Raw genomic sequence first — 14,314 nt, 5'->3', positions numbered from 1 at the left:
CTATATATTTTTTATTCTAAACCATTTCATGGGGTAATCCAAGAGGAATCCAGGTAAAACCTATTTTTACAACAACACACATCACTATAATCATTTAAAAAAGACAAACAACACAAATGATCATGGCGTATAGTGCAATTAACCCATGGCCAAATAAAGTGCGTGCGCGAGCACCCATATAAGAACCTCGGTTCTACATAGTAGGAACAAGTGCACACACAGATAGCCCAGGTTCTTGCTCACAACACCATAACCAGTGAACTAGGTCATTAAAATACAATGAAAGACAGTGGAAAAAATCCACAATGGTATGATGGAGCAAAAACTATTTTATCTCAAAAAATTATTTAGGACAAGCTGTTCATTCAGTCCTCTTGGGGAAATAGTGTCCAACCTAAAGATCCATTCAGACTCTCGTTTATGCAATTTTAATAAGCGGTTGCCACCTCTGATGAACGGTGGAATCCAGTCAATAATGCGACAACGTAACATAGGAATTTTGTGTCCAGCCTCAACCCAGTGTCTGGCAACTGGCTTATCCGAACTTCCTGACTCCAGGGCCTGTCTAATTGAACATCGATGGTTTGCCATCCGATCTCTAAACCGCCGTTTAGTGAGTCCAACATACACCAGTCCGCATGGACAAATAATAAGGTAAATCACATGATCCAAAAGACAATGTAGACGGTGTTTAATCGCAATAGGTGCCCCACTATGTGGGTGTGGGAAAGTGGATCCTGGTATTATTGATCGACACGTTGTGCAATCTAAGCACTTGAAACATCCTTTCTTCGAAGATCTTAACCATGTACCACTTGTTCCCTTGGGTGGACCAGCAAAAGGTCGCATCAGCATCTGTTTTAAATTTGCACCTCTGCGATATGCCATCATAGGCTGTTGCTGGAACTCTCTACCAAATTTAGGATCGGAGGAAATAATGTTCCAATTTTTGTTGAAAGCACGCTTTACATTCAATGCTTTGTCATCATATCTACTGGTGTATATCATTCTGTTCGCTGTTTTAGCTCTGTTAGTAGAAGCCTGCATTGTAATCTTTTGGCGTGCTGTTTTCAACCACCCCTCAATGTTCTAATGAGAGTAACCCCGCTCTTTCAGTCTGTTCTTAACCTCCAGAATCTGTTGTTCAGCCAAAGATTCATCTGAGTTGATTCTCAAAACTCGCATAAATTGAGAAGTTGGTAAACTTGCTTTTAAACTTGGCGAGTAATGGCTAGTCGCATACAATAACGAATTCCTATCCGTCTCTTTCCTATAAAGTGTGGTATTTATACGGTTATCCTTTATCTGGACCGTCACATCTAAGAAGTCGATTGTATCCTTATCAATCTTAGCTGTCAATTTTATTGGTGTCTGTAACTCATTTAGAGTCTCCACCATCTGCCAAAACCCAGTTTCAGTGCCATTCCATAGTAGGAAAATATCGTCTATAAACCTATAGTACTGTACAATGTTGTTTCCAAATGCAGGAAGGATATATTTAGTCTCAAACCAGTGCATATAGATATTAGCATAAGCAGGTGCCAGGTTAGACCCCATTGCGGTCCCTGACACCTGCCTCTACAAACCACCTGCATACAAGAAATTATTATCCTTCAATACCAGACCTAATAGTTCGATCAAAAACTCAATAGGTGGACCAGTGTGTCCAAAGGATATTAAAGCATCACGTATAGAATTCATCCCGGTCTCATGCGGTATTACCGTATATAATGACTTTACATCAAGAGATGCTAAATAAATACCGTCATAATTCACAGTCTGATCACGTCTGATTTTTTCAAGAAAGTCATATGTGTCCCTCAAATAACTGGGAATCTTTAATACTATTGGCTGCAAAAATGCATCAATAAACTTAGCAATTGGCTGTAACACAGACCCTTGCGCCGATATAATCGGCCATCCGGGAGGGTCCACTAAGGTCTTGTGGACCTTAGGTAATGTGTAGATGTAAGGACACACAGGAAACTCAACTGTCAAAAAATCAGCCTTGTCTTGATCAATCCAACCACTACGTACACCTCTATTAATAGCTGCATCAACCCTAACTTTGATTTCACTAATCACTTTAGCAGAGCAAGGTTTATACGTTGAAACATCAGACAACTGTCTTCTTATTTCACTATCGTATTTGTCCCAGTTTTGTAGTACAATTGCCCCGCCCTTATCTGCGGGGCGTATGACCAGATTGTTGTTCTCACGTAATGATCTCAAAGCTAATCTCTGACCTCTAGACAGATTATCATATCTATTGAAACTATCATCATTCCTAATATCAGCTTCCATCACCCGTGAAAAGGTTTTTATACCAGGGTTAGTTGAGGGGGGGTCAAATAAGCTAGGAAATTTAAATTTATTACTACTAGCAGGTTCACTATGACCACAGGGTCCAAAGAATTCCCTAAGCTGAAGTTTACGACTAAACTTAAACTGGTCCACACAAATTTCAAAGGGATCATGTCTCACTGTAGGGATGAAGTTCAAACCAAGTGCCAAGAGAGATGTCTCATCAGGTGTTAATTGATGGTCAGATAGATTAAATATCAATCTCATCTCTGTTTCCTGCGACCTCTTCTCTTTATTACCGCTCCTCCTTGAGTGCGGTCTTCTCCTCTTGGGTATAAGGCCTCTGCCCCACTCTGTACCCCTAAAAAACCGCTCGGTGGGCAATTTCCTGAATGATCAGAGTCAGAAGTGGTAGCAGAGGAGGTAGTATCAAGTGGCTGTTGAAATCTCTGACCACGATTTCTCCTGAATCTTATGGCACTTCTATTATTGCCACTACTATCGCCACTCAGCCACCTGTACACCTGGTGATTTTTATAATCAATCTCAACCATGTTCAACTTCTTCCTCTTAAATGAGACTAGTTCACTTTTATAAGTATCAATCTGATTTTGTAATTTAGTACACCAATTTTCAACTTTATCATTATTTAACTGAGGTAGAGACTGCTGTGGTACATGGTTAAGATCTTCGAAGAAAGGATGTTTCAAGTGCTTAGATTGCACAACGTGTCGATCAATAATACCAGGATCCACTTTCCCACACCCACATAGTGGGGCACCTATTGCGATTAAACACTGTCTACATTGTCTTTTGGATCATGTGATTTACCTTATTATTTGTCCATGCGGACTGGTGTATGTTGGACTCACTAAACGGCGGTTTAGAGATCGGATGGCAAACCATCGATGTTCAATTAGACAGGCCCTGGAGTCAGGAAGTTCGGATAAGCCAGTTGCCAGACACTGGGTTGAGGCTGGACACCAAATTCCTATGTTACGTTGTCGCATTATTGACTGGATTCCACCGTCCATCAGAGGTGGCAACCGCTTATTAAAATTGCATAAACGATAGTCTGAATGGATCTTTAGGTTGGACACTATTTCCCCAAGAGGACTGAACGAACAGCTTGTCCTAAAGAATTTTTTGAGATAAAATAGTTTTTGCTCCATCATACCATTGTGGATTTTTTCCACTGTCTTTCATTGTATTTTAATGACCTAGTTCACTGGTTATGGTGTTGTGAGCAAGAACCTGGGCTATCTGTGTGTGCACTTGTTCCTACTATGTAGAACCGAGGTTCTTATATGGGTGCTCGCACGCGCACTTTATTTGGCCGTGGGTTAATTGCACTATACACCATGATCATTTGTGTTGTTTGTCTTTTTTAAATGATTATAGTGATGTGTGTTGTTGTAAAAATAGGTTTTACCTGGATTCCTCTTGGATTACCCCATGAAATGGTTTAGAATAAAAAATATATAGGAGTATACCTAATTTTTAAAGGTGGCTGGTGGGCTGCATTTATTAGATGTATCTGATGTGATCAAGTAATACTAGTCTCCCTGGCAGTGGAGATCATATCTTATTTAGAATATTTGTCCACCTTAGCATTTGTTGCTCTGTAGCCATTATAATATAGGTATACTTCTGATGAGTTTGGCTTAGTGTTTTGCACTGTTTGCGCGTTGCTATGTGGAAGCATTGCTATGTCTGACGACGTCGCTAGGGAAACTGTTGTTGAGATATCTTTGAACCGGAAGTACTGGCACAGCCGTTTCCGCATTTGCGGCAATGGAACGCACACCGGGTCCGGACATGCGGCAGTGGAACGCACGCCGTGACGGGCGCAGGTGGAGCGCATCTCCTGCAATGAGCAGGACATTGTGCTAGCCATTTGTAATGGGAATATTTAAGAGGTCTCCAGGGAACAGGTATGTGACTTCTGCTGCAATGACTCTGCTATGTTGTTATGCTGGTGGCTTGTATTGCTGACACGCTTGACAAAGGTCCTAAAGGACCGAAACGTCGCTGTGATTCTGTCTACATGCATATAATGAAGCCTTGCATTTATATCTTTGTGAGTATGATATAATAAATTTCCTTCAAGCACATTTATGGACTGGAGAGTGCCTACTTACAAGAATCTATATTTATCAGAAATCACCCATTTAGGGGATCATCTGTGTAGAAGTTCCCCAAAGATGAACTTTTGATGAGAGTGCAGGACTTCCCCATTGGATATATATATATATATATATATATATATATATGTAAAGGAAATCAGAGGGCACTGTGACCTTAATGAAAAAGTCCGAAGTCCGTACAGTTTGTCAGTGAAAGTCAAATGTTCAAATGTAATTCCAACAGGTCTTGATAGAATCCCAATATGGAACTGTTGTTCAATGGAGCTTGAGCCATCAGATATTACACTCAGCAAGGTAATGACCTGGAATATACCCTCTTACCAGAGAAGACACCCAAAACAGCACCAGAGGCCTTTTATTATTAGAATATCTGAAATGTATTCATGACATTCAAAAAAAATATTGAAATTCAATCTTAAATCAAAAAATAGGTGTTACATAGAGCCATCGTTATACTGGAACAAATGTGTTAAATTTCCACCAATCATCCTTGGGTGTGAGCTCAGTGGTGGAAGTCCCAATGTATACAAAAATGGATTCAATCACCAAATACCCTACGTGTTTCATCATTTACACACGACTTCCTCAGGGGTAATATAATCTTAAAAAAGAAATGAGGGGGTGTCATGAAGCTTATTATTCAAATTGTTCTTATAGTGGAGGGTGTGATTCCACATAAAGTGAATATAATACATACCCCAATTATTAATAGATAATAGATTTAAAAAAAAGTTCACTAGTAGAATCCACTGGCTTATAACATCCCTTAGTGGATCAATGAGAACCTATACATGAAAAAAGAAAATAGCAGTGTGACCGGACGGTCCCGTACGAGAGCCCTCACCGCTTTGCGTCCTGTACCCAGTCACAGAATGGAGTTTTAGGTCACACCGGACCTGGCCACATAGGGGATTCCCGCTTAAGGTCAGTCACCGCCTGCTACTGACTCCACCCACAGTGCAGTGGGTGGGTACTATGTTGCCACCACCAGACTCCTGGTAGCCGTGGCGTCTGGAACCATGGTTCTGCTCTGTATGCGTCAACACACTGTCTTGCTACCCCTGTGTGGTGTTGACGAATCCCCATTACTCACTTGACTAGACCTCTACCCAGTAGCAGGCGGTAGGCAGAGCTTGGAGACGCTGGGTATACCCTGGACAGACGGAAAATGGAGCTAGGTTTTGCCTAGCCCTGCAGGTCACAAGATGAAGCGGTTGTCTTGAGGCAGAATATTTTTATTTGCCCAAATAGATCTGAAAAAAAACTCCAACAATACAGCAGATGTTTACAGCAGAAGAAAATGGTGTAATACACCTCTGAAGCTCACAGGCCTCCTCTTTATATACAGTAAAACCACAATGCATTTCAGGGGGTAGTCCCCCCACCCCCCCACCCCACCCCTGTGAGTCCTTTCCATCCAATCAGAATATCTTACAAAATATAAATAAATAAGTTACATTTTAAAAGGATATAACTGCAAAAAAGCTATTTCCTTCTCCCTGTCACACACAGACAAAGTTCTTGTAATTTGAACATAAATCTACATCCTACATAATGCAGCGTAGGAAATCTTAGATCAAACTGTTATTAAACGAAACCCACTAGTTTGCCTTCATAAAACACAATCTGATTAACATATTCCTGTCTCAATCACATCTCCATGCAAACCCAGTTTTTGGGCTTACAACAGGAAAGGCTGAAAACACAAACAGTCTTCTTCCCTAACCTTAGTTTGTATTTCAAAGAAAATGTTTGGCCTGCTAATTGACACTTACTTGTACATAGCAAGTCTAGAGCTGGGACAATTACCATATGACTTGCTATGTACAAGTTGCTGAAGAACAATTGTCAAAGCCCTTTGAATCAAAATAACTCATACTGTACTTTTTACACAAGTGCCCTGTCCATGCAGTTCTATACCTGTACAGTCCATCATTCTCCAACTACGCACAGTGCAGTAATATAACATATTAAGACACATTATTAAACATGCATTTAGTCATGTATAGTGCATGGTACCTGGAACCAAGTGTTCCTTTTTAAAATGGCACCTATTGCCCATTGTCCAATTAAAATGGCGTCTGGCAGCTGAGGGTTAACCCCTTCAGTGCCGTGGCTGGCATTATCCATGTGGCTGGGGGTATTAGAATTGTATAGTATTGCTTTCCCTATTATATTGTGTAATAAATGGTCTATTGTTCAAGTCTCTATTCTCAACAACGACAGATCTCTCAGTTAGCAATCCCTCTCATCGGCAGGTGGTCCTGTACATGGCCCTGTAATTAGAGCAAACAGCTCTGTAATAGCCTCCCCAAACTTGGTGATCACATGGGGATTTCCAAGCTACAGTACTTCTAATAATAAAGTGAACTGGTCATTTGCGGTTACAGTATAAGCTTAACAGTTTGGTTCTATTAGAAGTTCACACACATTTCCTACAGGAAATTATGTCACAATCCATAGGGTATACATATCCAACAAGGGGTTGGATATGTATACCCTATGGATGATCAGTGACTGATCATTTCAACTGCAGTCACTGAAGATGTAGGAACTCTGCTGACTCACATGCTCTTAGATGGATCTTATGTAAGCATGTTCTTTGTTTGGAATTCTTATTATGGTTCATATTGTTTAGTATACTCTGTAAAATTGTGATAATAATTTTGTCTTTATAATGTTTACAATTTGGTGTTTTGATTTTATTTTTTTAATATATACACTTACATATAATTACTAGGTGATTCATCGCGCCCTACGGGTGCTCTTCACTCTGTCATAAGGGGCTACACCTGCAGCCTAGGGGTGAGGGATAGGGGAGGGGACAGAAGGTGTTGCGCTTGGTGGAGTTGTGGGTGTGGGGGGCAGGGGGATGGGGGAGGGTGTCCGAAGGTGCCATGGGTGGGGGAGGTCCATATTGGGTTGGTGAGTGGATGGGGGAGGGTAATGGGGGGTGTGGTGTGTGCATGAGGGAGGGAGGCAGGCGGATGGGGAATGTTGTGTTGAGGTGCAAGGGGTGGTGGAGGGGTGGTGTATTTGTGGAAGGTGGATGCCAGGTATGGGGCTAGCTTGGTTGGGGGATGGCCTCGTGGGGTGCAGCGGGTGTTGCACAGATGGGTGCGTTGTCGTGGTGAGTGGGGTTCATTGTCTGGTAGAGTTGTGGGTGTGTAAGGGTTGTGTTTGTTGCTGTGGTGTGAGGGTTAGGGGTCCATGAGGCATTGCAGTTGGGTGGGGGGTTTGCACAGACGAGGAAGGGGTTTTGTGTGTTCAGGGGGTAGGGGAGGGTGTGTGCATGTTGTGGTGGGAGAGGGGTGGGTGGAGTGTTCGTCTGTGTGAAGGAGAAAAGGGTGCAGTGGTGGGGTGGATGGTGGAGGCTCAGGTGTGGTGGTGTGGCTGATGTGGCAGGTGCGCTTCCCGTCTTCATGACTGTAGCATATGCAGGTACTGGTGTGTGCAAACTCACTGCCTATTGTGTGAGATAATGAGTCAGCTGCAGAGGGAGGGAGCTCCGGCTCTGCAGCAATGTGCTGGGAGCATTGTCCCGTCCTGTCCCTGTTCCGCTGCACCTGGTCTGCCCCTTGTAAAGGGCGGCATGCCTCCACACTGTGTGCCTGTTTCAGGTGATTTGAATCTGGATCAGGCACTCGTGTCCCCAGCCCTGCGGACTGGCTGCCAGCTGCCAGGCATAGCGCTGAGCGGCAGGCAGTGAAGAACATGTTCAGCGGGACGGCGCACGTATAACACACTCACCAATCACCATTGCTGCTCTGACGGAACTCCCTCTGACTGCACTGTTCTACTTCTAACTACTGGTTACATAAATGAATATGTTTCAAAATGGAATGCATCAAGAGAATGGTGTTGGTAGTTTAAAAATACAGACAGCACCTGGTATTCCCAGGTGGTCTCCCATGCAAGTACTAACCAGGCCCAACACTGCTTAGCTTCCAAGATCAGGTGAGATTGGGCATATCCAGTGTGGTTTGGCTGTAGATATGCTTTCTGGGTTCTGTTAGAGCTCTTCTACTTCTAACTACTGGTACATAAATGAATAAGTTTCAAAATGGAATGCATCAAGAGAATGGTATTGGTAGTATAAAAACATCTACAGCACCTGGTATTCCCAGGTGGTCTCCCATCCAAGAACTAAGCAGGCACAACACTGCTTAGCTTTCAGCATCAGATGAGATTGGACATATTCAGTGTAATGCGGCTGTAGATGATTTTTGCTGTTTCTGTTAGAGCTCTTCTACTTCTAACTACTGGTACATAAATGAAAAAGTTTCAAAATGGAATGCATCAAGAGAACAGTGTTGGTAGTATAAAACTACCTACAGCAACTGATATTGGCAGGTGGTATCCCATCCAAGAATTAACCAGGCCCATCAATGCTTAGCTTCCAACATCAGGTGAGATTGGGCATATTCAGTGTGGTGTGGCTGTAGATGAGCGTAGCAGTTTCTGTTAGCACTCTTCTACTTCTAACTACAGGTACAGACTGTAAATGAATACATTTACAAATGGAATATACTAAGAAAATGGTGTTGGTAGTATAAAAACACCTACAGCATCTGGTATTCCCAAGCAGTCTCCCATCCATATATTAACCAAGCCTAATACTGTTTTGCTTCCAAGATCAGATGAGATTGGGCATATCCAGTGTGGTGTGGCTGTAGATGATCTTGGTATTTTCTGTTAGAGCTCTTCTACTTCTAACTACTGGTTACATAAATTAATACGTTTTCAAATGGAATGTATCAAGAAAACAGTGTTGGTAGTATAAAAACAACTGCAGCAACTGGTTTTCTGAAGCAGTCTTCCATCCATGTATTAACCAAGCCCAATACTGCTTTGCTTCCAAGATCAGATGAGATTGGGCATATCCAGTGTGGTGTGGCTGTAGATGAGCTTTGTGGTTTCTGTAGAGCTCTTCTACTTCTAACTACTGGTACATAAATGAATAAGTTTCAAAATGGAATGCATCAAGAGAACGGTGTTGGTAGTGTAAAAATACATGCAGCACCTGGTATTCCCAGGTGGTCTCCCATCCAAGTACTAACAAGGCCCAACACTGCTTAGTTTCCAAGATCAGATAAGATTTGGCATATCCAGTGTTGTGTGGGTGTAGATGAGCTTGATAGTTTTTGTTAAAGCTCTTCTTCATCTAACTACTGGTTACATAAATGAATATGTTTCAAAATGGAATGCATCAAGATAATGGTGTTGGTAGTATAAAAATACAGACAGCACCTTGTATTTCCAGGTGGTTTTCCATCCAAGTACTAACCAGGCCCAACGCTGCTTAGCTTCCAAGATCAGGTGAGATTGGGCATATCCAGTGTGGTGTGGCTGTAGATGAACTGGTGATTTCTGTAAGTGCTCTTCTACTTCTAACTACTGGTACTTAAATGAATAAGTTTAAAAATGGAATGCATCAAGAGAACGGTGTCGGTAGCATAAAAATACCTACAGCACCTGGTATTCCCAGGTGGTTTCCTATCTAAGTACTAACCTGACCAAACACTGCTTAGCTTCCAAGATCAAATGAGATTGGGCATATTCAGTGTGGTATGGCTGTAGATAAATTTTGTGGTTTCTGTGAGAGCTCTTCTACTTCTAACTACTGGTACATAAATGAATACGTTTAAAAATGGAATGCATCAAAAGAACAATGTTAGTAGTATAAAAATACATATAGCACCTGGTATTCCCATGTGGTTTTCCATCCAAGTACTAACCAGGCCCAAAACTGCTTAGATTCCAAGATCAGATAAGATTGGGCATATCCAGTGTGGTGTGGCTGTAGAGCAGCTTTATGGTTTCTGTTAGAGTTCTTCTGCTTCTAACTACTGGTACATAAATGAATAAGTTTAAAAATGGAATGCATCAAGAGAACGGTAATTGTAGTATAAAAACACCTACAGCTCCTGGTATTCCCAGGTGGTCTCCCATCCAAGAATTAACCAGGAACAATACTGCTTAGCTTCCAACTTCAGATGAGATTGGACATATCCAGTGTGATGCGGCTGTAGATGATTTTTGATGTTTCTGTTAGAGCTCTTCTACTTCTAACTACTTGTACATAAATGAATATGTTTCAAAATGGAATGCATCAAGAGAACGGTGTTGGTAGTATAAAACTACCTACAGCACCTGGTATTCCCAGCTGGTCTCCCATCCAAGAACTAACCAGGCCAAACACTGCTTAGCTTTCAAGAGCAGGTGAGATTGGGCATATCCAGTGTGGTGCGGCTGTAGAAGAGCAGTGGTTTCTGTTAGAGCTCTTCTACTTCTAACTACTGGTTACGTAAGTAAAAAAAATAAGTTTAAAAATGGAATGTATAAAAAAAACGGTGTTGGTAGTATAAAAACACCTACAGCACCTGGTATTCCCAAGCATTCTCCCATCCATGTATTAACCAAGCCCAATACTGGTTTGCTTCCAAGATCAGATGAGATTGGGCATATCCAGTGTGGTGTGGCTGTAGATGAGCTTTGTGGTTTCTGTTAGAGCTCTTCTACTTCTAACTACTGGTACATAAACGAATACGTTTCAAAATGGAATGCATCAGGACAATGTTGTTGGTAGTATAAAACTACCTACAGCACCTGGTATTTCCAGGTTGTCTCACATCCAAGTGCTAAACAGGCTCAACACTGCTTAGCTTCCAAGGTCAGGTGAGATTGGACATATCCAGTGTGGTGTGGCTGTAGGTAAGCTGATGTTTTCTGTTAGAGCTCTTCTACTTTTAACTACTGGTACATAAATAAATAAGTTTAAAAATGGAATGTATAAAGAAAATAATGTTGGTAGTATAAAAACACCTAAAAAAAACCAACAAAAAAGAGTTGGAAAGTAGACTCTTGTGTGGGAGCACTCAATTCAGAGGATTGGATATATATTAATCAATTCTGATAAAACATAATTTTATTAATTCATTATTAAAATATGATTATAGGAGTAAATTGTACGTAAAATAGTGTAGCCCAAATAGGCTATTAATTTGCCTTAAAATATTTAGATGCTGCCTATATATATGTGTGTGTGCATTACATAATGTAACCAATTCCATGCACTGTTTCTATATGTCTATCAATGATAAGCCTGAGTTTTATAGCTATCTGATTATCAAAGTGCATACACATATTCCGACTGCTCCAAAAGGTGCTGGACTTATATGGTATCTAATAGGTATTGGGAGGTAACTAGTATATTTCTAAATACGGCAGATTATTGCACGAAGAATCCCAAAGAGGTTTACTGGCAGTAAACCTGCAGCAAATTGCTACTTAATTATTCCTATGTGCATTATCTTCTACTGTGGTGTGTGTGATATAAATTATTAGAGGCCACATATACTATATAGTGTTTACAGCAACAGGTTTGCTATAATTGTCGCCTGATTATTTATCATCATCATATCCCGGCTATGCAAGTGGACGCCCTTGCATAGAATTTTTGTATATGCTAACTGTCCGCATTGTAATTTTGTCTATATGCACAGTGGACGCCCCTGTGTATAATTACTGCAATTGATTAATATTGCTATGATTTCATTTCTATGGGCATAATATAAATTTAGACACTGAACACACGACTGATTCAGTTCACCTCTGATATACAACTCTGGCAATATGGGTATTGGGATTGACTGAACGGGCAGATTAAGAAATTGCGGACATACCCCGCTGGAGATGCCCGATCTCGTCTGATCTTGGAAGCCAAGCAGTGGAGGGCCGGGTCAGTACTCGGATGGGAGACCACCCTGGAACACCCTGGTACTGCAAAAAATTATTCTGCCCGATCTAGAGTGATCCTCAATAATACCAATTGGCATTCGGTTCCGTATGACCTATGATTTAATTCTCTACGACTAATTAATCCTGAATAGGATTGTTGTAGAATAAATGATGGTCATATATTATACAAAGGTGTTACTGTGATTTCAGTAAAACCTATAGCCCAAATATTTGATTTCTGATTTCCGGTTTTTATTGTGGTATTGAAAACCACCTGAATTGCACTTAATACAGTGTTATATTTTCGCGTAGCTACACTATTTTACGTACAATTTACTCCTATAATCATATTTTAATAATGAATTAATAAAATTATGTTTTATCAGAATTGATTAGTATATATCCAATCCTCTGAATTGAGTGCTCCCACACAAGAGTCTACTTTCCAACTCTTTTTTGTTGGGTTTTTTTAGTTGATACTCTTCTTGACTCTAGGGAGCACCACTGATAGCAACAAATATTTGCAAAAAGGATTTTTTCCATATGCACAAAGTTGCTGTATCCATAACGCAATTTAGCGTCATAAATCAGTCTTTCAGAGGGCATTAGAAATTTATTGTAAGACTAGTGCGGTCCCAAAAAAAGCTTTTTTCTCAGTATAAAAACACCTACAGCATCTGGTATTCCCAAGCAGTCTCCCATCCATGTATTAACCAAGCCCAATATTGCTTTGCTTCCAAAATCAGATGAGATTGGGCATATTCAGTGTGGTGTGGCTGTAGATGAGCTGGTGGTTTCTGTTTGAGCTCTTCTACTTCTAACTACTGGTACATAAATAAATACGTTTAAAAATGGAATGTATCAAGAAAACGTGTTGGTAGTATAAAAACACCTACAGCATCTGGTATTCCCAATCAGTCTCCCATCCATGTATTAAACAAACCCAATACTGCTTTGCTTCCAAGTACAGATGAGATTGTGGTGTGGCTGTAGATGAGCTCTGTATTTTCTGTTAGAGCTTTTCTACTTCTAACTACTGGTACATAAATTAATAAGGGTCTGATTTTTTAAACCTGGTGAAGTGATAAATTGATTGGTGATAAGTACCAGCCAATCAGCTCCTAACTGACATGTCACAGGTTGGGTTTGAAAAATGACAGTTAGGAGCTGACTGGCTGGTTCTTTATCACTTTTCACATTATCAGTTCACTAGGCTTAATAAATCTGCCCCAATGTTTCAAAATGCAATGCATCAAGAGAACAGATTTGGTAGTGTAAAAATACATTCAACACCTGGTATTCCCAGGTGGTCTCCCATCCATGTAATAAGCAGGCACAACACTGCTTAGCTTCCAAGATCAGGAAAGATTGGGCATATCCAGTGTGGTGTGGCTGTAGATGAGCTGGTGGTTTCTGTTAGAGCTCTTCTACTTCTAACTACTGGTACATAAATGAATAAGTTTAAAAATAGAATGCATCAAAAAGACGAGAAGAGGTGGCTCCTTCTACCATTTGCACGCCCTCTGCAAGTGCTTGAAGGAGCACCCACAGTCCAGTTTCTGATATTCAAATTGAAGATGTCACTGTTGAAGTACACCAGGATGAGGATATGGGTGTTGCTGGTGCTGAAGAGGAATTTGACGATGAGGATTCTGATGGTGATGTGGTTTGTTTAAATCAGGCACCGGGGAAGACACCTGTTGTCCGTGGGATGAATAAGCCCATTGTGATGCCTGGGCAAACTACCAAAAAAGCCACCTCTTCAGTGTGGAATTATTTCTCCACAAATCCAGACAACAGGTGTCAAGCCGTGTGTTGCCTCTGTCAATCTGAAATAAGTAGGCGTAAGGATGTTAACCACCTAGGAACATCCTCCCTTATACGTCATCTGCTGTGCATTCAGCGGAAGTCAGTTTCAAATTGTGAAACTTTGGGAAAGAGCATAAGTAGTCCACTGACACCTAAATCCCTTCTTCCTCTTGAACCCAAGCTCCTGCAAGACACAGCACCAACTCTCCCAATGTCAACTTCCTCCTCAATCAGGAACGTCAGTACTCCTGCAGTCCTTGTCACTGGCAAGACTGAGGAGTCCTCTCCTAACCAGGATTCCTCCATAGGATCCT

General features: G+C 41.2%; 10 pseudogenes; 1 reads left to right on the top strand and 9 right to left on the bottom strand.

Annotated features, from left to right (window-relative positions):
* Positions 1-8,327: 8,327 nt before the first annotated feature.
* On the bottom strand, positions 8,328-8,446 carry LOC134947429 (5S ribosomal RNA; annotated as a pseudogene).
* Positions 8,447-9,462: 1,016 nt separating this feature from the next.
* On the bottom strand, positions 9,463-9,581 carry LOC134949150 (5S ribosomal RNA; annotated as a pseudogene).
* A 108-nt stretch (positions 9,582-9,689) lies between these two features.
* On the bottom strand, positions 9,690-9,808 carry LOC134945239 (5S ribosomal RNA; annotated as a pseudogene).
* Positions 9,809-9,914: 106 nt separating this feature from the next.
* On the bottom strand, positions 9,915-10,033 carry LOC134949100 (5S ribosomal RNA; annotated as a pseudogene).
* Positions 10,034-10,140: 107 nt separating this feature from the next.
* Positions 10,141-10,259, bottom strand: LOC134944116 (5S ribosomal RNA; annotated as a pseudogene).
* A 107-nt stretch (positions 10,260-10,366) lies between these two features.
* Positions 10,367-10,485, bottom strand: LOC134949193 (5S ribosomal RNA; annotated as a pseudogene).
* Positions 10,486-10,592: 107 nt separating this feature from the next.
* LOC134945766 (5S ribosomal RNA) lies at positions 10,593-10,711 on the bottom strand (annotated as a pseudogene).
* Positions 10,712-10,822: 111 nt separating this feature from the next.
* On the bottom strand, positions 10,823-10,941 carry LOC134948823 (5S ribosomal RNA; annotated as a pseudogene).
* Positions 10,942-12,122: 1,181 nt separating this feature from the next.
* LOC134946553 (5S ribosomal RNA) lies at positions 12,123-12,242 on the top strand (annotated as a pseudogene).
* A 614-nt stretch (positions 12,243-12,856) lies between these two features.
* Positions 12,857-12,975, bottom strand: LOC134951165 (5S ribosomal RNA; annotated as a pseudogene).
* Between the last annotated feature and the right edge of the window lie 1,339 nt (positions 12,976-14,314).

The sequence above is a fragment of the Pseudophryne corroboree genome, chromosome 1 (genome assembly GCF_028390025.1).
Source record: "Pseudophryne corroboree isolate aPseCor3 chromosome 1, aPseCor3.hap2, whole genome shotgun sequence".
NCBI lineage: Eukaryota > Metazoa > Chordata > Amphibia > Anura > Myobatrachidae > Pseudophryne > Pseudophryne corroboree.
Note: the sequence above shows the minus strand (reverse complement) of the source record. Positions and strands in the feature narration are given on the sequence as shown.